Raw genomic sequence first — 20,073 nt, forward strand, 5'->3', positions numbered from 1 at the left:
CCTCTGCTTTCCCAGTCCTGACCTCCAGACTCACAGCTCTGCTGGTGCCCCTCACTCCCGACCCGCATCCCCCTGGATTCCCCGCTGAGCTACCCAGTTACTGCGCTGCCGGTGCCCCTCACTCCCGACCTGCAGCCCCTACTATCCCAGACCTGACCTCCAGACTCACAGCTCTGCTGGTGCCCCTCACTCCCGACCCGCAGCCCCTGTACCCCAGTCCTGACCTGCAGACCCACAGCTCTGCCGGTGCCCCTCACTCCCGACCCGCAGCCCCTGCTATCCCAGTCCTGACCTCCAGACCCACAGCTCTGCCGGTGCTCCTCACTCCCGATCCGCAGCCCCTGCTATCCCAGTCCTGACTCCAGACTCACAGTTCTGCTGCTGCCCCCTACTCCCGACCCGGAGCCCCTTAGGCGTCCACCAGCTCTGACGGTGCCCCTCACTCCCAACCCGCAGCCCCCTGGTCTCCCTCCTGCTCTGCTGCTGCCCCTCACTCCCGACCCGCAGCCCCTCCTATCCCAATCCTGATCTCCAGATCCACAGCTCTGCTGGTGCCCCTCACTCCCGACTTGTAGCGATTGGGCTTCCCGCAGAGCTCCCCAGTCACTGTGCTGCCGGTGCCCCTCACTCCCGACCCGCAGCCCCCTGGGTTCCCCCCAGCTCTAGTGGTGCCCCTCACTCCTGACCCGCAGCCCCTGCTATCCCAGTCCTGACCTCCAGACTCACAGTTCTGCTGCTGCCCCTCACTCCCGACCCGCAGCCCCTCCTATCCCAATCCTGATCTCCACACCAAGAGCTCTGCTGGTGCCCCTCACTCCCGACCCGCAGCCCCTGCCATCCCAGTCCTGACCTCCAGACTCACAGCTCTGCTGGTGCCCCTCACTCCCGACCCGCAGCCCCTGCTATCCCAGTCCTGACCTCCAGACTCACAGTTCTGCTGCTGCCCCTCACTCCCGACCCGCAGCCCCTGCTATCCCACTCCTGATCTCCAGACCCACAGCTCTGCTGATGCCCCTCACTCCCGACCTGCAGCGACTGGGCTTCCCGCGGAGCTCCCCAGTCACTGTGCTGCCGGTGCCCCTCACTCCCGACCCGCAGCCCCCTGGGTTCCCCCCAGCTCTAGTGGTGCCCCTCACTCCTGACCCGCAGCCCCTGCTATCCCAGTCCTGACCTCCAGACTCACAGTTCTGCTGCTGCCCCTCACTCCCGACCCGCAGCCCCTCCTATCCCAATCCTGATCTCCACACCCACAGCTCTGCTGGTGCCCCTCACACCCGACCCGCAGCCCCCTAGATTCCTCGCTGAGATCCCCAGTTACTGCGCTGCCGGTGCCCCTCACTCCTGACCCGCAGCCTCTGCTTTCCCAGTCCTGACCTCCAGACTCACAGCTCTGACGGTGCCCCTCACTCCCGACCCGCAGCCTCTGCTATCCCAGTCCTGACCTCCAGACTCACAGCTCTGCTGGTGCCCCTCACTCCTGACCCACAGACCCCTGGGTTCCCTTCAGCTCTACCGGTGCCCCTCACTCCCGTCCCGCAGCCCCCTGGGTTCCCCCCAGCTCTAGTGGTGCCCCTCACTCCCGACCCGCATCCCCCTGGATTCCCCGCTGAGCTACCCAGTTACTGCGCTGCCGGTGCCCCTCACTCCCGACCCGCAGCCCCTACTATCCCAGACCTGACCTCCAGACTCACAGCTCTGCTGGTGCCCCTCACTCCCGACCCGCAGCCCCTACTATCCCAGACCTGACCTCCAGACTCACAGCTCTGCTGGTGCCCCTCACTCCCGACCCGCAGCCCCTCCTATCCCAATCCTGATCTCTACACCCACAGCTCTGCTGGTGCCCCTCCCTCCCGACCCGCATGCCCCTGGATTCCCCGCTGAGCTACCCAGTTACTGCGCTGCCAGTGCCCCTCACTCCTGACCCGCAGCCCCTACTATCCCAGTCCTGACCTCCAGCCTCACAGCTCTGCTGGTGCCCCTCACTCCCAACCCGCAGCCCCCTAGTCTCCCTCCAGCTCTGCCGGTGCCCCTCATTCCCGACCCGCAGCCCCTGCTATCCCAGTCCTGACTCCAGACTCACAGTTCTGCTGCTGCCCCCTACTCCCGACCCAGAGCCCCTTAGGCGTCCACCAGCTCTGATGGTGCCCCTCACTCCCGACCCGCAGCCCCCTGGTCTCCCTCCTGCTCTGTTGCTGCCCCTCACTCCCGACCCGCAGCCCCTCCTATCCCAGTCCTGACCTCCAGATCCACAGCTCTGCTGGTGCCCCTCACTCCCGACTTGCAGCGACTGGGTTTCCCGCAGAGCTCCCCAGTCACTGTGCTGCCGGTGCCCCTCACTCCCGACCCGCAGCCCCTGCTATCCCAGTCCTGACCTCCAGACTCTCAGCTCTGCTGGTGCCCCTCACTCCAGACCCGCAGCCCCCTGCGCTCCCTCCAGCTCTGACGGTGCCCCTCACTCCCGACCCGCAGCCCCCTCGATTCCTCGCTGAGCTCCCTAGTTACTGCGCTGCTGGTGCCCCTCACTCCCGACCCGCAGCCCCTTAGGCGTCAACCAGCTCTGACGGTGTCCCTCACTCCCAACCCGCAGCCCCTGCTATCCCAGTCCTGACCTCCAGACTCTCAGCTCTGCTGGTGCCCCTCACTCCTGACCCGCAGCCCCCTGCGCTCCCTCCAGCTCTGACGGTGCCCCTCACTCCTGACCCGCAGCCCCCTGCGCTCCCTCCAGCTCTGACGGCGCCCCTCACTCCCGACCCGCAGCCCCTGCTATCCCAGTCCTGACCTCCAGACTCTCAGCTCTGCTGGTGCCCCTAACTCCCGACCCGCATGGGTCACCCCTGGAGCAGGTTAAAGCTGCAGGGTGACAGAGGGGTTGCTGCCCCTGTGAACAGCTGCTGTAGCACCGCCTGGGCAGGACAGGGAGACCCAGTTATACCCCTCCCCCGCCCCAGCCTGTATCGGGGGATTGGAGCGCTCACACCCTGGGGCCCCTGAGTTGGGACGGAGGGAGGCCCCCGTGCACCAGGGATGCTGTAAGGGCGAACAGGGGCACCCACCCACGCACCCGAGATCTTCTAGGGGGGGAGAGTGGCACCCACACTCAGGATCTTGTAGGGGACAAGGGCATCCACTCCGGGATCCTCTGCAGAGGGACGGACACCCACACACCCAGGATTCTGTATGGGGGGCAGAGGTACCCGGACACCTGGGCTCCTGGACAGGGGATGGGGGGCACCGAAACATCCGGGATCTTACCTGGCAGGACAGCGGCGCCTGCAGCTCGACATGAGACGGGGGCGGGGGAAGCAGGAGCATTTCCCAGTTCCAGGCTGTCCCCGTCTGGCCCAGGCACAGAGCTCACAAGCAGAGTTTAAAGCTCCAGCTGCCAGACTGCAAAACAAGCCCGGCTCTGTGGCTGGTGCCTGTGATCACAGCTCCTGGGGAGGCTGAGGCTGAGGCTGGCGGATCGCTTGAGCTCAGGCGTTCTGGGCTGCAGGGGGCTGTGCCGATCGGGTGTCCACACTAAGTTCAGCGTCAATATGGTGATTCCAGGGAAGCTTGGGGTCTCCAGGTTGTCTAAGGAGGGGTGAACTGGCCCAGGTTGGAAACGGAGCAGGTCAAAACTCCCCTGCTGATCAGTAGTGGGATTGCGCCTGTGAATAGCCCCTGCAGCATAACCTGGGCAAGACAGTGAGACACGGTCTCTTTTTATACAGACACCCCCCGCAGAGACTGGAGTGGGGGACGGGAGCACCCACACGCTGGGGATTCTGACTTGGGGTGAGGGACGCCCCCCTGCAACACGGATCTTGAAAAGGGGAACAGAGACACCCACAGATCCTGGATGGGGGCAGGTAGGGGAAACCACACATGGGAGCTAGTTCATGGGCTGGGGGACAGAGACACCCACCAGAGATCCTGGATGGGAGTACCCACATGATGGGGATCTTGAACTGGGAGGAGGGAAGCACCATGTACCAGAGATTCTGAAGGGGGAACAGGGACACCCACACACCAGGTGTCTTGCAGCAAGAGCTGCGGTCTTCATTTACACAGGGCAGTGATGGGGATTTAACCAATTCCTGCACAGAACTTGTTCCACTAGATAATTAGCCTCACGGCTAAAAATGGTAATTTCCAGTTGGCGTTTTGTGACATTGACTGCAAACCAAGGGGGTCGTGTTCAACCTTTGTCTGGTGAATTAAAGAACCCTTTAAAATCAGATATTCCCCCCTCTGGGAATTTTTAAAACTGTGTATTTAAAATCAGTGACTAAATCCCCTCTTAACCTCCAGTCAATGAAATCAATTGAGTTTCTTCAATCTCTCGCTGTAGACAGAAGAGACCAATGCACATTTTCCTTGTTTTTAAAGGCAAAATTCCTGATCTTTCCAAGGGGATCTTCTGCTTCAGCTGTCAGTTTGGGGAAGGATTTGGCTTCCTGGGCTATAATCTGCCTGCTGGGTTATAATCTGCAGTCTGAAGGGTCAAATTTAGATGAGGCCATTAGTGCTGCCTCATGTGGCTGGAGATGGGCGCTCACAAGCAGAGTTGAAAGCTGGAGCTGAGAGGGACCTGGCAGGACACGCGGGGCACAAAGGCTCTCACGTGGGACCCTCGCTGTGCAGCAGAAGGCGGAGGGAAGCTGATTGTCAGGGCTCAGGGCAGCTCCCTGCCAGGCTGAGCCGGTGTCTGTGCTAAGCTCGGCATCAATCGGGTGATTCTGGGCAGTTCAGGGTCCCCAGGCTCCCACAGGAGGGTGAAGCAGGTCACCCCTGGAGCAGGTTAAAGCTGCAGGGTGACAGTGGGGTTGCTGCCCCTGTGAACAGCTGCTGTAGCACCGCCTGGGCAGGACAGGGAGAGCCAGTTATACCCCCCCTCCCCCTCCCCCAGCCTGTATCGGGGGCTGGGAGCACTCACACCCTGGGGACCCACCCACCAGAGATCTACTGAGGGGGGAGAGTGGCACCCACACACCCAGGATCTTCTAGAGAGGGACAAGGGAATCCACACTCCGGGATCCTCTGCAGAGGGACGGACACCCACACATCCAGGATTCTGTATGGGGGGCAGAGGTACCCGGACACCTGGGCTCCTGGGTGGGGGAAGGGGACACCGAAACATCCGGGATCTTACCTCGGAGGACAGCGGCGCCTGCAGCTCGACATGAGACGGGGGCGGGGGAACCAGGAGCATTTCCCAGTTCCAGGCTGTCCCCGTCTGGCCCAGGCACAGAGCTCACAAGCAGAGTTTAAAGCTCCAGCTGCCAGGCAGCAAAATAAGCCGGGCTCCCTGGCTGGTGCCTTTGATCCCAGCTCCTGGGGAGGCTGAAGACGGCGGATCGCTTGAGCTCAGGAGTTCTGGGCTGCAGGGGGTTGTGCCGATTGAGTGTCCGCACTAAGCTCGGCATCAATAGGGTGATCCTTGGGAAGCTCAGGGTCTCCAGGTTGCCTAAGGAGGGGTGAACCGGCCCAGGTCGGAAACAGAGCAGGTCAAAACTCCTGTGCCGATCAGTAGTGGGGTTGTGCCTGTGAGTAGCCCCTGCAGCGTAGCCTGGGCAAGACAGTGAGACACAGTCTCTTTTAAGACCCCCCCCCACGCAGAGCCTGGAGGGGGGATGGGAGCACCCACATGCTGGGGATTCTGACTTGGGGGGAGGGACGCCCCCCTGCACACGGATCTTGAAAAGGGGAACAGAAACACCCACACACCACAGAGCCTGGATGGGAGCAGGGGAACCACACCCGGGAGCTAGTTCATGGGGTGGGGGACACACCCATATGCTCCGTTGCACCATTCTTAATGAGAAGAACAGGGGCATCCGCACAACACGGATCCTTAACGAGCTGGGGGGACACCCACACACTCCACTATTAACCAGGAGGGACAGGGGCACCAGACACCCCCAGTAGCATGGAGAACCCCCACATCCACCGGATCCCTCGTGGGGGGTAAGACAGAGGGGATTGTAATGGGGCCCAGCGCACCCACGCACCAGGGATTGTTAAGGGTTGAATGGACAGGGACACCCACACACACTGAGATCACGTCCTTGGAGGAACGCAAACCCTCCACAGAAGGACCTGGTCTGTTCCATGATGGCAGCCCAGCCTGGGTGAGTCAAAGTCTCCTTTTATACAGGCACGTCCCAGAGATCCTGACTAGGGGGAGAGAGACACCCACCCACCAGAGATCCTTAATGGTCTAGGGTGCACCCACACACCAGGGATTCTTATGGGTGGGAGGAATGGAGACAGCCAGACACACTGAGATCACTTCCTCCCAGGAGCCTGGGCCAGACAGGGAGACACAGTCCCCCTTTACAGATCTGCCAGACAACCTTCCTCCCACCCCCTCCACACAATGTTCTTATCTGGAGGTGAAGCCAGGGAAATCACATGGAGGATTCTTATCTGGGGAACTGGGGGGACCCACTTACCACCAGAGATTCTTAAGGGCAGGAGGAACAGGGACTCCCACCTCTGCAGCATGGGGGTGGGTCGCCTGCTGGGATCATCTGGGCATATTTCACCTCGTCAGTTCCCTGCCATTGCCTTGGGGGCCCCTTGTTCGCTGCCTCTGGCACCCAGTTTAGCCTCCTTCCTGAGGGCTGAAACGCTTTGATCTATCTAAGCTCTGTGGGATCAATATGTGTCATGGTGTAATTCTGTGTTATTCGGGGGTCAGACTAGCTGAGCTAATGACCCCTTCTGCCCTTAAACGCCATGAAAACATTTCCCTGGCTTCTCCTTGCGCCTGACAGACACCACGGTGAGGGGACCGATAGAAGATCCCGCACACAGCGCTCTGGCTCTTACGTTACTTGGGGACGTCAGCGCTTTCCTAGCAAAGCTGCTGCTAAAGCGCTGGATTTGGGGAACGGTTCGGCTCCTATTCAGAGATCTGCCTGCGGGGTGTGAACCTGCCACGAGGAGCGGGAAACTCAACCAGCAACGGGAGGCGTTGGCTGAGCTCCAGGCTGCCCCCGTGTGGCCAACGATTAGAACTGAGCAGCGGAGTTTAAAGCTGGCGCTGGGAGGGAGCTGAACACGCGGGGCACGAAGGCTCCTGCATGTAACGCTTGTTGGGTGGTCAGCTGAGCGTAGCTGATTGCCGGAGTTCAGGGCTGCACCCCGGGGTGCTGAGCAGGTGTCTGTGCTCAGGCTGGCCTCGCTATGATGGTTTTTGGGAAGTTTGGGGTCCCCAGTCCTCCTAGAGAGAGGGGAGCCAGGTCAGCCCAATGGGAGCACCCACACGCTGGGGATTCTGACTTGGGGGAAGGGACGCACCCAAGCAACACAGATCTTGAAAAGGGGAACAGAGACACCCACAGATCCCGGATGGGGGCAGACAGGGGAAACCACACACGGGAGCTAGTTCATGGGGTGGGGGACAGAGACACCCACCAGAGATCCTGGATGGGAGCACCCACATGATGGGGATCTTGAACTGGGAGGAGGGAAGCACCATGTACCAGAGGTTCTGAAGGGGAACAGGGACACCCACACACCAGGTGTCTTGCAGCAAGAGCTGCGGTCTTCATTTACACAGGGCAGTGATGGGGAATTAACCACGTCCCTTGCAGAGCTTGTTCCACTAGATGATTAGCCTCATTGTCAGGGCCGGCTTCAGGAAGTGCGGGGCCCAATTCGAACAGTTTCGATGAGGCCCCGGCAGGGATGACTAAAACAAAAAAACCCTTAAAAAAAACCCTTTCATGTCTTCCATGTATTATTTACTTTCCATGACTATATAAATAATAACAAAATTATCTATTACATACATTGCATCATATATTAATTAGCTGATTTGCACTTTCATATTAGGAAAATAATTTGTTTTGATAGTTGTACAACTGATTTTCTTCACTGTTTATTTTATTAAAATTTATAAATATTTCTTTATTAATATAAAATTGCCCCCTCCTTCCCCCCCCCCAGCGCTGCCCCGCCCCGTGGAAACAAACCCTCCGTCCCCAGCTCTGCTCCGTGAAACAAGGTTCAGGGCGGGGCAGGAAGAAACAGCACACCTGGGGTGACCAGATCACAGCAGTAAACTAAGACCTCCCCCCTCCCTGCGCAGCCCCACCATCACACCCCTACTCACCCCCTACCCCCCTCCTCTGGCTTGCTGCGTCCCTCCTAGTCAATCCCCACCCACCACTCGCCTCCTTTCACCTTCTCCTCCTGCCAGAAACCCCCATGCCCGCCCCTAGAGCCCCTGCTGGCTCACTGCTCGCCTCTGTGCCTACCCGCCACTTGCCCCCTCACCCTCCCCACCAAGTATAATGCCTCATTCAAAGCCCCAGGGGTCACTATATTACTGCACACCGCAGTCAATCAATGCAGTTGTAGATAAATCTCTGTATTATGCATTTTTGTATAACTTGTATATCACTTTGTAGTGAACCTTGGTAATATGTTATAGCAGGCCCTAAAGGTAGTGTAATTAAGGTAAAAGAAAAATGTCTTTTTGCTAGAAGTAGAATAAGATCTTCCCCCCACTTTGTAATCAGTTGCCCTGTTGAATGGATGAGGTGTGAATGAGGAAGGTTTGGAAGGCAGCACCTCCAGACACCTGCAAGCCTTGGAGAGGGGCTGGGAGCCAGACCAAGGAGAGCTTTGCCCAGGCTGAGTGGGACGGAGTTTGGGTGCTTGGTGCAGGCTCTGGGCTGGGGCACGGGGTGGGGTGCAGGAAGGGTGGAGGGGTGCAGGCTCTGGGAGGGAGTGTGGAGGGCTGGGTGCAGGCTCTGGGACAGAGTTTGGGGGCCAGAGAGGGGGTGCTGGGTGCTTGGGGGGGGAGGGGAGGGGACTGCCATCACATGTGGCTTCCTTCCTCCTCTGCTGCCCCTCACCCTAGCCTCGGTGGGGAATGGGGCTGCCCCTTGCCCAGTGTTTGCAGGAGTGGTGGCTGGGGGGAAACCCAGTCAAACTCTGGTTTTACTCTTTCGTTGATGGGTCACTTTAACCCATGACACACCCTTTCCCGCCTCTCTCACCCCGCTTTTCTACTGGGCTTGTTTGCTCTTTTCGGTGGAGCCAGATGAAAACCACAAACCTCAGTGAGAGCAACAGGCTGGAAGACTAGACTGAACCCACCACCCAGCCTAGTCCATCCCAGAGCCCAGAACTGAGGGCAAATGTCCCCCCACCCCCAGGCCACCTGCTTCCACTCCTGGCCTCTCCCAGCGCTGCCAGCGATTCTGTATGGCTGCATCAGGCGGGATTTCAACCGGACCCCCCCCCCCGCTAAATTCACCCCTGTTTTGCAACCACTCTGCACCAAGAGCACCTTCCTTCCCTGCCCTAGAGCTGCTGGATGGCTAGAAAGCTGAGCTGGGCATTTGATTGATCTGGAATATTATCATGCCCCCCCTCAAAAACCTTAATATCCACACAGCTTTGGGGATAGCCCCCAAGACGGTCTAATTTATTGATGTAGGGCAAACGAAGGAGCCATAGTTTAATGGAAATATTCAGCCCCTACAGAGATCTTGCAGCAGGGAAAGCAGAGTTGATGGGAGGGAACTGGTCTGGATAGAAGCCCCCGTCCTCTTCCTGTGCAAAATAATTTGGAGAGGGGAATCAGATCACTTCGTGCCTCAGTTTCCCCTCTTGCCGGGGCGGGGGAGAGAAGACTCAGCCTGCCATATTGCAGACCTTTCGCATTCTCCCCTCTTGATGTATTTGGTTTCCTCCTCCAAACCCCCCTCTCTCTCTCACCTGGAGTTCACAGCACTAAGTACCAGCTCGGGGCTTTTTTCCTGGGTTACATGATCCCGACTTTAGTTTTGAACCAGACACAGGCAGGCACCGACTCACCCTCAAACAGCAACACCACGAAAACCACAACACCAGCCCAATATTACAACCCTGCGGGGAATCACAGGGTCAGACACTCACAGCTGGAAGCCCCAGCAGCTGCTCAGGTGAGTGAGGTCACGGCAGAGATTCCTGTCTCCCACCGGACCGGAAGCTCCCTCGGCGTCTCCTCCAGGTGAGTGCTGGGGGTGGGGCTGCACATGTGCCTTCTCCCCCCTCCCCCCTCCTGACCTGCAACACCCACCCGCGGCTGCCTCTGCCTCAGCCCTCTGCCCGCCAGCGTCTCTCGTTGCCTAGCAACAACAGCTGCTGCTTCCGGGAGAGACGCTGCCGGCGCGGGGCCTTCTCAGGCGCGGGGCCCAATTCGGGGGAATCGGGCAAATCGGCCTAAAGCCGGCCCTGTGCTCAACATTACGAGTTTATATCAAATTGAGCAGCATTAAATCGCATTAACCCTGCACCGTCCACACAACGAAGCCCTTTATATCGATATAAAGGGCTCTTAATACCGGTATCTGTACTCCTCCCCGACGAGGGGAGTAGCGCTGAAATCGGTATTGCCATGTCGGATTAGGGTTAGTGTGGCCGCAATTCAACGGTATTGGCCTCCGGGCGCTATCCCATAGTGCACCATTGTGACCGCTCTGGACAGCAATCTGAACTCGGATGCACTGGCCAGGTTGACAGGAAAAGCCTCATGAACTTTTGAATTTCATTTCCTGTTTGCCCAGCGTGGAGCTCTGATCAGCACAGGTGACCATGCAGTCCCAGAATCCAAAAAGAGCTCCAGCATGGACCGTACGGGAGATACTGAAGCTGATCTCTGTATGGGGAGATGAATCTGTTCTATCAGAACTCCATTCCAAAAGACGAAATGCCAAAACATTTGAAAAAATCTCCAAGGCCATGATAGACAGAGGCCACAGCAGGGACTCAACACAGTGCTGAAACTTAAGGAGCTGAGACAAGCGTAGCAGAAAGCCAAAGAATGAAATGGACACTCACGGAGGGAGGGGCGACTGACGTCTGTAGCTATCTCACAGTTCCCACACTCTCCGAAAACCATTTGAATTCTTGGCTGAGTTCCCAAAGCCTGAAGGGTCAAAAACATTGTTGCGGGTGGTTCAGGGTATATGTCGTTCTCCCCCTCCCCCCTCCCGTGAAAGCAAAGGATAAAAAATCATTTCTCGCCTTTTTTCAATGTCACCGTATGTCTACTGGATGCTGCTGTCAGATGCGGTGCTGCAGCGCTACTCAGCAGCATCCCCTTCCCTTCCCTTCCAGACGGCAGACGGTACAGTAGGACTGGTATCAGTCATCGTCATCCCGTGAGTGCTCCTGGCTGGCCTCGGTGAGGTCGCCCAGGGCGCCTGGCAAAAATGGGAATGACTCCCAGGTCATTCTCTTCTTTAAGCTTTGTCTAATGGAGATTCAGTCCTGCCTGCAATATCATAGCAGCTGGAGGCTGCCCTCCCCTCCCGCCTTTGAGCTCTACTTGCAGAGGCAATAAAGTCAGTGTTGTTTCAAATTCATGCATTCTTTGTTACTTCATCACAGAAATGGGGGGATAACTGCCACAGTAGCGCAGGAAGGGTGGGTGAGGAGGGAAGCAATGGGTGGGGTTGTTGCAGGGGCACCTCCTAGAATGGCATGCAGCTCATCATTTCTGTGGGGTGTCTGGGGCTCTGACCTGGAGCGGCCATTTGCCTCTCTGGTTCTTTAGTAGGCTTGCCTGATAGTCCAGACAGGACTGACTCTCCATTTAGACAAAACTTAAGGAAGGGAATGACCTGGGGAGTCATTCCCATTTTTGTCCATGCGCACCCGGCCGACCTCACCAAGGCCAGCCAGGAGCACCCATGACAGCAGCAAACGGTACAGTATAACTGGCAATTGTCATTGTCAAGTTGCAAAGCAACAGACGGGACAGTATGGCTGGTAACCATCTTTGCTAAAAGAACAGGAGTACTTGTGGCACCTTAAAGACTAACAAATTTATTTTAGCATGAGCTTTCGTGAGCTACAGCTCACTTCTTCGGATGCATAGAATGGAACATACAGACAGGAGATATTTATACATACAGAGAAATTGAAAAGCTGGAAGTATGCATAACAACAGGAAAAGTCTAATCAATTGAGATGAGCTATCATTAGCAGGAGGAAAAAAAAACTTTTTGAAGTGATAATTAAGATGGCCCATAGAAGGTGTGAGGAGAACTTAACATAGGGAAATAGATTCAATTAGTGTAATGACCCAACCATTCCCAACTTGCAAAAGGCAAGGGGATGCTGCTGTGTAGCGCTGCAGTACTGCGTCTGTCAGCACCATCCAGTAGACATATGGTGATAGTGAAAAAAGGCTGAACGGGCTCCATGGTTGCCATGCTATGGCGTGTGCCTGGGCAATCCAGGGAAAAGGGAGCAAAATGATTGTCTGCCATTGCTTTCACAGAGGGAGGATTGACTGACGACATTTACCCAGCATCACCCACGACACTGTTTTTGCCCCATCAGGCGTTGGGATCTCAATCCAGAATTCCAATGGGCGGGAGAGACTGCAGAAACTATGGGATAGCTATGGGATAGCTACCCACAGTGCAACGGTCCAGAAATTGACGCTAGCCTTAGTACATGGATGCACACCGCCGAATTAATGTGCTTAGTGGGGCCGCGTGCACTCGACTTTATACAATCTGTTTCCAAAAACTGGTTTCTGTAAAATTGGAATAATCCCATAGTGTAGACATACCCTGTGATTAACAACTTTGATTGGCTAATTGAAAGGCTGATGGTTCAAACCCAAGTGAAGATGGAGGTGTTTTTTTTTTAGTGATGAGAATCCAGTACATTTTAACAGGCAGAAAATCGCCTCAATGCTACTCTAGCCTCATTAGGCAAGCATAAGGAGCATTTTTGCCAGATGCACTGGTGGTATAGTGGTGAGCATAGCTGCCTTCCAAGTAGTTAATCTGGGTTCAATTCCCAGCCAATGCAGAGATATGATGTTTTCTCCCCTGGGAATTGGTTTAATTTCAGTCACACTGTATCAGTTTAGCAATGGAATGAAAGAATCAATGTCCTGCAGGTCATTCAACACACAATGGAGGAAGAAAGGGGCGGGACTATACAATGAGCTGTTGGAGTTATCCTGGTATTACAATGTTTGGTTTATTTTTTTAAAAAACTTCCTTTAATTCCCTCTCCTTTTAGACTCAGAGCCTTTAAGGTCAGAAGGGGCCAGTGTGATCATCTAGTCCGACCTGCTGCACCTTGCAGGCCAAAAGACCCCACCCACCCACTCCTGTAATAGACCCGGGAGGAGGCAGCTCTGTGCACTGCCCCTACCCCAGGCAGCACATGGAGGCCCTCTGCCCTCCCCAATGGGTGTGCAGAGATGTGCCAACAGCAGTAGGGTGGCTCCTGCCCACTCTGCCTCCGTCCCTCCGTGCCACTCCCAGAAGTGGCCGGCATGTCCCCATCCCCGGGCGGGAGAGTGTCTCCATTCATTGCCCCTGCCCTGAGTACCAACTCTGCAGCGGCCATTGGCCAGGAACTGCAGCCAATGGGAGCTCTGGGGGCGGTGCCTGCAGGCAGCGGTGCACAGAGACCCCCTGGCACGGCCCAGCTAGGAGCTGCTGCCAGAGGGTTGTGTGTACCGGTCACTTTGGGAGCTGCACTGCCCGGGGTAAGCACCACCTCTCCTGCACCCCAACCCCCTCCCCCAGCGCAGAGCCAGCACCCCACACCCAAATTTCCTCACAGAGCTTTGCTTGTCTTCCTTTCACCCAGAACCATCTTTCTTCTCCTGGGCTGCAAGTAGCCATCCCTGGGAAGCCAAGAGGCAGGCACAGGATTCTACCTCCCAGCAGCCAACCACACCTCCCCAGGCTTTGCAGAACGACTGGTGACGCTCTACTAACCCCACTTAGCCGCACTGAGGCACTTAGCTTCTTCGTCAGCTCGACTTTCCTCTTTTGCCCCATTCCTGCCTCACTTCCTCCTTTGGCAAGTCACACAAAGGAAGCCAGCAGCAAGAGCCGGCTGGCATTGGCCAACCTCCAAGTGCAGAGGAGACCAAGCCACAAGGCTTCAAAAGGTGACCAGCCCAGATCCACTAGCTTTCCCCTGCTGATGCCAAGGCTTTTTCTCAGCTCATTTCACCACCCTCTGCCCTGCAGGGGTTGAGTTTATCATAGGTGTTACCCAAAATTGGGCCAGCTAGTAAGCGTAGGGAGCACTAATGACCCACCAGAGTTTGGCAGAAAGCAGCACATTTATTATACTGACAGCTAAGCTCAAAAGAAGAAGTGGGGGGTGTCACACTCACACTTGTATACTCACGCTCCCTGGACAGGCACAGCACTGGAGATGTCAGGATTCGGCAAGGTAAGTGTCCCACAGCGCAGCTATGGATGGTGTGATGAAGGTAAATCTTCCTGAGGCACAATGAAATACAACGCAGAGAACCACTGGCCAGACGGTCCGGGCGAAGGGTATTCACTGGAGGTACAAGCTTGTGAGTGCTCTCCTGAGCACAGGGTCCCTTCCCCTTTTAAGGGCCTGCACCTCATGGCCTGCGACTAGAGATGACTTGGCTGCATCTGGTTGGTCACACTCCACCTTGGGCAGTGTCCATGCTCTGGGTGTGTGAGTGCTGCCTAATCAGAGTCCCAGACACCTTGTCTACCTGGGAGCTCTTCTGCTCTTCAACCAGCCCATTCATCCCACCAGCATTCCAGGAGGGAGCGGGAGGGGGAAAGCCACTTCACAGGCATTCAGAGAGGGACAGGAGACAAAAGTGGGAGCAGGGGAAGTATAAGAGACCTTTTGAGCATAGAAATCACTGCTGCTCCTACAACAGCAAGGACAGGCCAGTAGGAGCTGAGAAAAACAAGCTAGCATGTTTCTGCCTGGTTTTGAACCAGGGACCTTTTGCGTGTTAAGCAAACGTGATAACCACTACACTACAGAAACTCTGTCATAGGGAACTGCCTCTCCCTTCAGAAGAACATAAGAATGGCCATACTGGGTCAGACCAAAGGTCCATCCAACCCCGCATCCTATCTGCCAACAGTGGCCAATGCCTGGTGCCCCAGAGGGACTGAACCTAACAGGTAATGACCAAATGATCTCTCTTCTGCCATCCATCTCCACCCTCTGACAAACAGAAACTAGGGACACCATTCCTTACCCATCCTGGCTAATAGCCATTCATGGATTTAACCTCCATTCATTTATCTGCAAAAAGAAAGAGGAGTACTTGTGGCACCTTAGAGACTTACAAATTTATTTGAGCATAAGCTTTTGTGGGCTAAAACCCACTTCATCAGATGCATGCAGTGGAAAATGCAGCAGGAAGATATATACACAGAGAACATGAGAAATGGGTGTTGCCATACACACTATAACAAGAGTGAGCAGTTAAGGTGAGCTATTATCAGCAGGAGAAAATAACCTTTTGTAGTGATTATTGGGATGGCCCATTTGCAACAGTTGACAGGAAGGTGTGAGTAACAGTAGGGGGACAAATAAACATGGGGAAATAGTTTGACTTTGTGTAATGACCCATCCACTCCCAGTCTTTATTCAAGCCTAATTTAATGGTGTCCACTTTGCAAATTAATTCCACTTCAGCAGTCTCTCGTGGGAGTCGGGTTTGAAGATTATTTGTTGTAATATTGCGACTTTTAGGTCTGTAAATGAGTGACCAGAGAAACTGAAGTGTTCTCCAACTGATTTTTGAATGTTATAATTCTTGACATGTGATTTATGTCCATTTATTCTTTTACGTAGCGACTGTCTGGTTTGGCCAATGTACATGGCAGAGGGCATTACTGGCACATAATAGCATATATCACATTGGTAGATGTGCAGGTGAACGAGCCTCTGATAGTGTGGCCGATGTGATTAGGTCCTATGATGGTGTCCCCTGAATAGATATGTGGACAGAGTTGGCAACGGGCTTTGTTGCAAGGATAGGTTCCTGGGTTAGTGTTTTTTGTGGTGTGGTTGCTGGTAAGTATTTGCTTCAGGTTGGGGCTGTCTGTAAGCAAGGACTGGCCTGTCTCCCAAGATCTGTGAGTGAGGATCATCCTTCAGGATGGGTTGTAGATCCTTGATGATGCACTGAGAGGTTTCAGTTGGGGGCTGAAGATGACTGCTAGTGAACATAAGAACATAAGAAAGGCCGTGCAGGTCAGACCAAAGGTCCATCTAGCCCAGTATCTGTCTACCGACAGTGGCCAATGCCAGGTGCCCCTGAGGAGTGAACCTAACAGGCAATGATCAAGTGATCTCTCTCCTGCCATCCATCTCCATCCTCTGATGAACAGAGGCTAGGGACACCATTCTTACCCATCCTGGCTAATAGCCATTTATGGACTTAGCCACCATGAATTTATCCAGTCCCCTTTTAAACATTGTTATAGTCCTAGCCTTCACAACCTCCTCAGGTAAGGAGTTCCACAAGTTGACTGTGCGCTGCGTGAAGAAGAACTTCCTTTTATTTGTTTTAAACCTGCTGCCTATTAATTTCATTTGGTGACCCTAGTTCTTGTATTATGGGAATAAGTAAATAACTTTTCCTTATCCACTTTCTCAACATCACTCATGATTTTATATACCTCTATCATGTCCCCCCTTAGTCTCCTCTTTTCCAAACTGAAGAGTCCTAGCCTCTTTAATCTTTCCTCATATGGGACCCTCTCTAAACCCCTAATCATTTTAGTTGCTCTTTTCTGAACCTTTTCTAGTGCTAGAATATCTTTTTTGAGGTGAGGAGACCACATCTGTACACAGTATTCGAGATGTGGGCGTACCATGGATTTATATAAGGGCAATAATATATTCTCAGTCTTATTCTCTATCCCTTTTTAATGATTCCTAACATCCTGTTTGCCTTTTTGACCACCTCTGCACACTGCGTGGACATCTTCAGAGAACTATCCACGATAACTCCAAGATCTTTTTCCTGACTCGTTGTAGCTAAATTAGCCCCCATCATGTTGTATGTATAGTTGGGGTTATTTTTTCCAATGTGCATTACTTTACATTTATCCACATTAAATTTCATTTGCCATTTTGTTGCCCAATCACTTAGTTTTGTGAGATCTTTTGAAGTTCTTCACAATCTGCTTTGGTCTTAACTATCTTGAGTAGTTTAGTGTCATCTGCAAACTTTGCCACCTCACTGTTTACCCCTTTCTCCAGATCATTTATGAATAAATTGAATAGGATTGGTCCTAGGACTGACCCTTGGGAACACCACTAGTTACCCCTCTCCATTCTGAGAATTTACCATTAATTCCTACCCTTTGGTCCCTGTCCTTTAACCAGTTCTCAATCCATGAAAGGAGCTTTCCTTTTATCCCATGACAGCTTAATTTACGTAAGAGCCTTTGGTGAGGACCTTGTCAAAGGCTTTCTGGAAATCTAAGTACACTATGTCCACGGATCCCCCTTGTCCACATGTTTGTTGACCCTTCAAAGAACTCTAATAGATTAGTAAGACACGATTTCCCTTTACAGAAACCATGTTGACTATTGCTCAAGAGTTTATGTTTTTCTATGTGTCTGACAATTTTATTCTTTACTATTGTTTCAACTAATTTGCGGTACCGACATTAGACTTACTGGTCTGTAATTGCCAGGATCACCCCTAGAGCCCTTTTTAAATATTGGCGTTACATTAGCTAACTTCCAGTCATTGGGTACGAAGCCGATTTAAAGGACAGGTTACAAACCTTGGTTAATAGTTCATAACTTCACATTTGAGTTCTTTCAGAACTCTTGGGTGAATGCCATCTGGTCAACTTGTTAATGTTGAGTTTATCAATTAATTCCAAAACCTCCTCTAGTGACACTTCAATCTGTGACAGTTCCTCAGATTTGTCACCTACAAAAGCCAGCTCAGGTTTGGGAATCTCCCTAACGTCCTCAGCCGTGAAGACTGAAGCAAAGAATCCATTTAGTTTCTCCACAATGACTTTATCATCTTTAAAGCGCTCCTTTTGTATTTTCATCGTCAAGGGGCCCCACTGGTTGTTTAGCAGGCTTCCTGCTTCTGATGTACTTAAAAAACATTTTGTTATTACCTTTGGAGTTTTTGGCTAGCCGTTCTTCAAACTCCTCTTTGGCTTTTCTTATTACACTCTTGCACTTAAGTTGGCAGTGTTTGTGCTCCTTTCTATTTGCCTCACTGGGATTTGACTTCCACTTTTTAAAGGAAGTCTTTTTATCTCTCACTGCTTCTTTTACATGGTTGTTAAGCCACGGTGGCTCTTTTTTAGTTCTTTTACTGTTTTTCTTAATTTGGGGTATACATTGAAGTTGGGCCTCTATTATGGTGTCTTTAAAAGGGCCCACGCAACTTGCAGGGATTTCACTTTAGTCACTGTACCTTTTAACTTTTGTCTAACTAACCCCTCATTTTTGTATAGTTCCCCCTTTTTGAAATTAAAGGCCACAGTGTTGGGCAGTTGAGATGTTCTTCCCACCACAGGGATGTTGAATGCTATTGTATTATGGTCACTATTTCCAAGTGGTCCTGCTATAGTTACCTCTTGGACCAGCTCCTGCGCTCCACTCAGGATTAAATCTAGAGTCGCCTCTCCCCTTGTGGGTTCCTGTACCAGCTGCTCCATGAAGCAGTCATTTAAAGTATCAAGAAATTTTATCTCTGCATTTCGTCCTGAAGTGAAATGTTCCCAGTCAATATGGGGATAATTGAAATCCCCCACTATTATTGGGTTCTTAATTTTGATAGCCTCTCTAATTTCCCTTAGCATTTCATCATCACTATTACTGTCCTGGTCAGGTGATCGATAATAGATCCCTACTGTTATATTTATACTAGAGCATGAAATTTCTATCCATAGAGACTCTATGGAACCTGTGGATTCGTTTAAGATTTTTACTTCATTTGAATCTACACTTTCTTTAACATATAGTGCCACTCCTCCCCCTGCACGGCCTGTTCTGTCCTTCCGATATATTTTGTACCCCGGAATGATTGTGTCCCATTGATTGGTCTCAGTCCACCAGGTTTCTGTGATGCCTATTATATCTATATCCTCCTTTATCACAAGGCACTCTAGTTCACCCATCTTATTATTTAGACTTCTGGCATTTGTGTACAAGCACTTTAAAACTTGTCCCTGTTGATTAGCCTGCCTTTTTCTGATGTGCCAGATTCTTTTTTATGTGACTGTTTATCATCTGATCTGGCCCTTACATTATACTTCTCAGTCCTCTGCTCCTGACTAGAACCCGGAGATTCTGTATCATCAGACTCTCCCTAAGAGAAGTCTGTGTCCGATCCACACGCTCCTCCGCAGCAGTCGGCTTTCCCCATCTTCTAGTTTAAAACTGCTCTACAACCTTTTTAATATTTAGTGCCAGCAGTCTGGTTCCACTTAGGTTTAGGTGGAGCCCATCTCTCCTGTATAGGCTCCTCCCATCCCAGAAGTTTCCCCAGTTCCTAATGAACGTGAACCCCTCCTCTCTACACCATCGTCTCATCCACGCATTGAGACTCTGAAGCTCTGCCTGCCTACCTGGCCCTGCGCGTGGAACTGGGAGCATTTCTGAAAATGCCACCATAGAGGTCCTGGATTTCAGTCTCTTCCCTAGCAGCCTAAATTTGGCTTCCAGGACATCTCTCTTACCCTTCCCTATGTCATTGGTACCTACATGTACCACGACCACCGGCTCCTCCCCAGCACTACACATAAGTCTATCTAGATGCCTCGAGAGATCCGCAACCTTCGCACCAGGCAGGCAAGTCACCATACAGTTCTCCCGGTCATCACAGACCCAGCTATCTACATTTCTAATAATCGAATCTCCCATTACTAACACCTGCCTTTTCCTAGAAACTGGAGTTCCCTCCCCCGGAGAGGCAACCTCAGTGCGAGAGGCAACCCCAGCACCATCTGGAAGGAGGGTCCCAACTACGGGAAGGTTTCCCTCTGCTCCCATTGACTGCTCTACTTCCCTGGGCCCTTCTTCCTCCTCAACAGCACAGGAGCTGTCTAAGCAGAGGTGGGACAATTCTACAGTGTCCCGGAAAGCCTCATCAACATACCTCTCTGCCTCTCTCAGCTCCTCCAGTTCCGCCACCCTGGCCTCCAAAGTCCGTACATGGTCTCTGAGGGTCAGGAGCTCCTTGCACTGACTGCACACATACGCCACCCGCCCACAGGGCAGGTAATCATACATGCGACAGTCAGTGCAATAAACTGGATAGCCCCCACT

The 20,073-nt window shown here is 53.2% G+C and overlaps 2 non-coding genes and 1 pseudogene across 2 annotated transcripts; 1 reads left to right on the forward strand and 2 right to left on the reverse strand.

Annotated features, from left to right (window-relative positions):
- LOC120375816 overlaps nt 1–20,073 on the reverse strand; it is a 647,258-nt pseudogene that overhangs the window by 499,639 nt on the left and 127,546 nt on the right.
- On the forward strand, nt 12,742–12,813 carry TRNAG-UCC. The gene has a single exon. It is a non-coding gene; the product is annotated as a tRNA-Gly (tRNA).
- On the reverse strand, nt 14,721–14,793 carry TRNAV-AAC. Its single transcript has one exon. It is a non-coding gene; the product is annotated as a tRNA-Val (tRNA).

This window comes from Mauremys reevesii, linkage group 12 (assembly GCF_016161935.1).
Source record: "Mauremys reevesii isolate NIE-2019 linkage group 12, ASM1616193v1, whole genome shotgun sequence".
NCBI lineage: Eukaryota > Metazoa > Chordata > Testudines > Geoemydidae > Mauremys > Mauremys reevesii.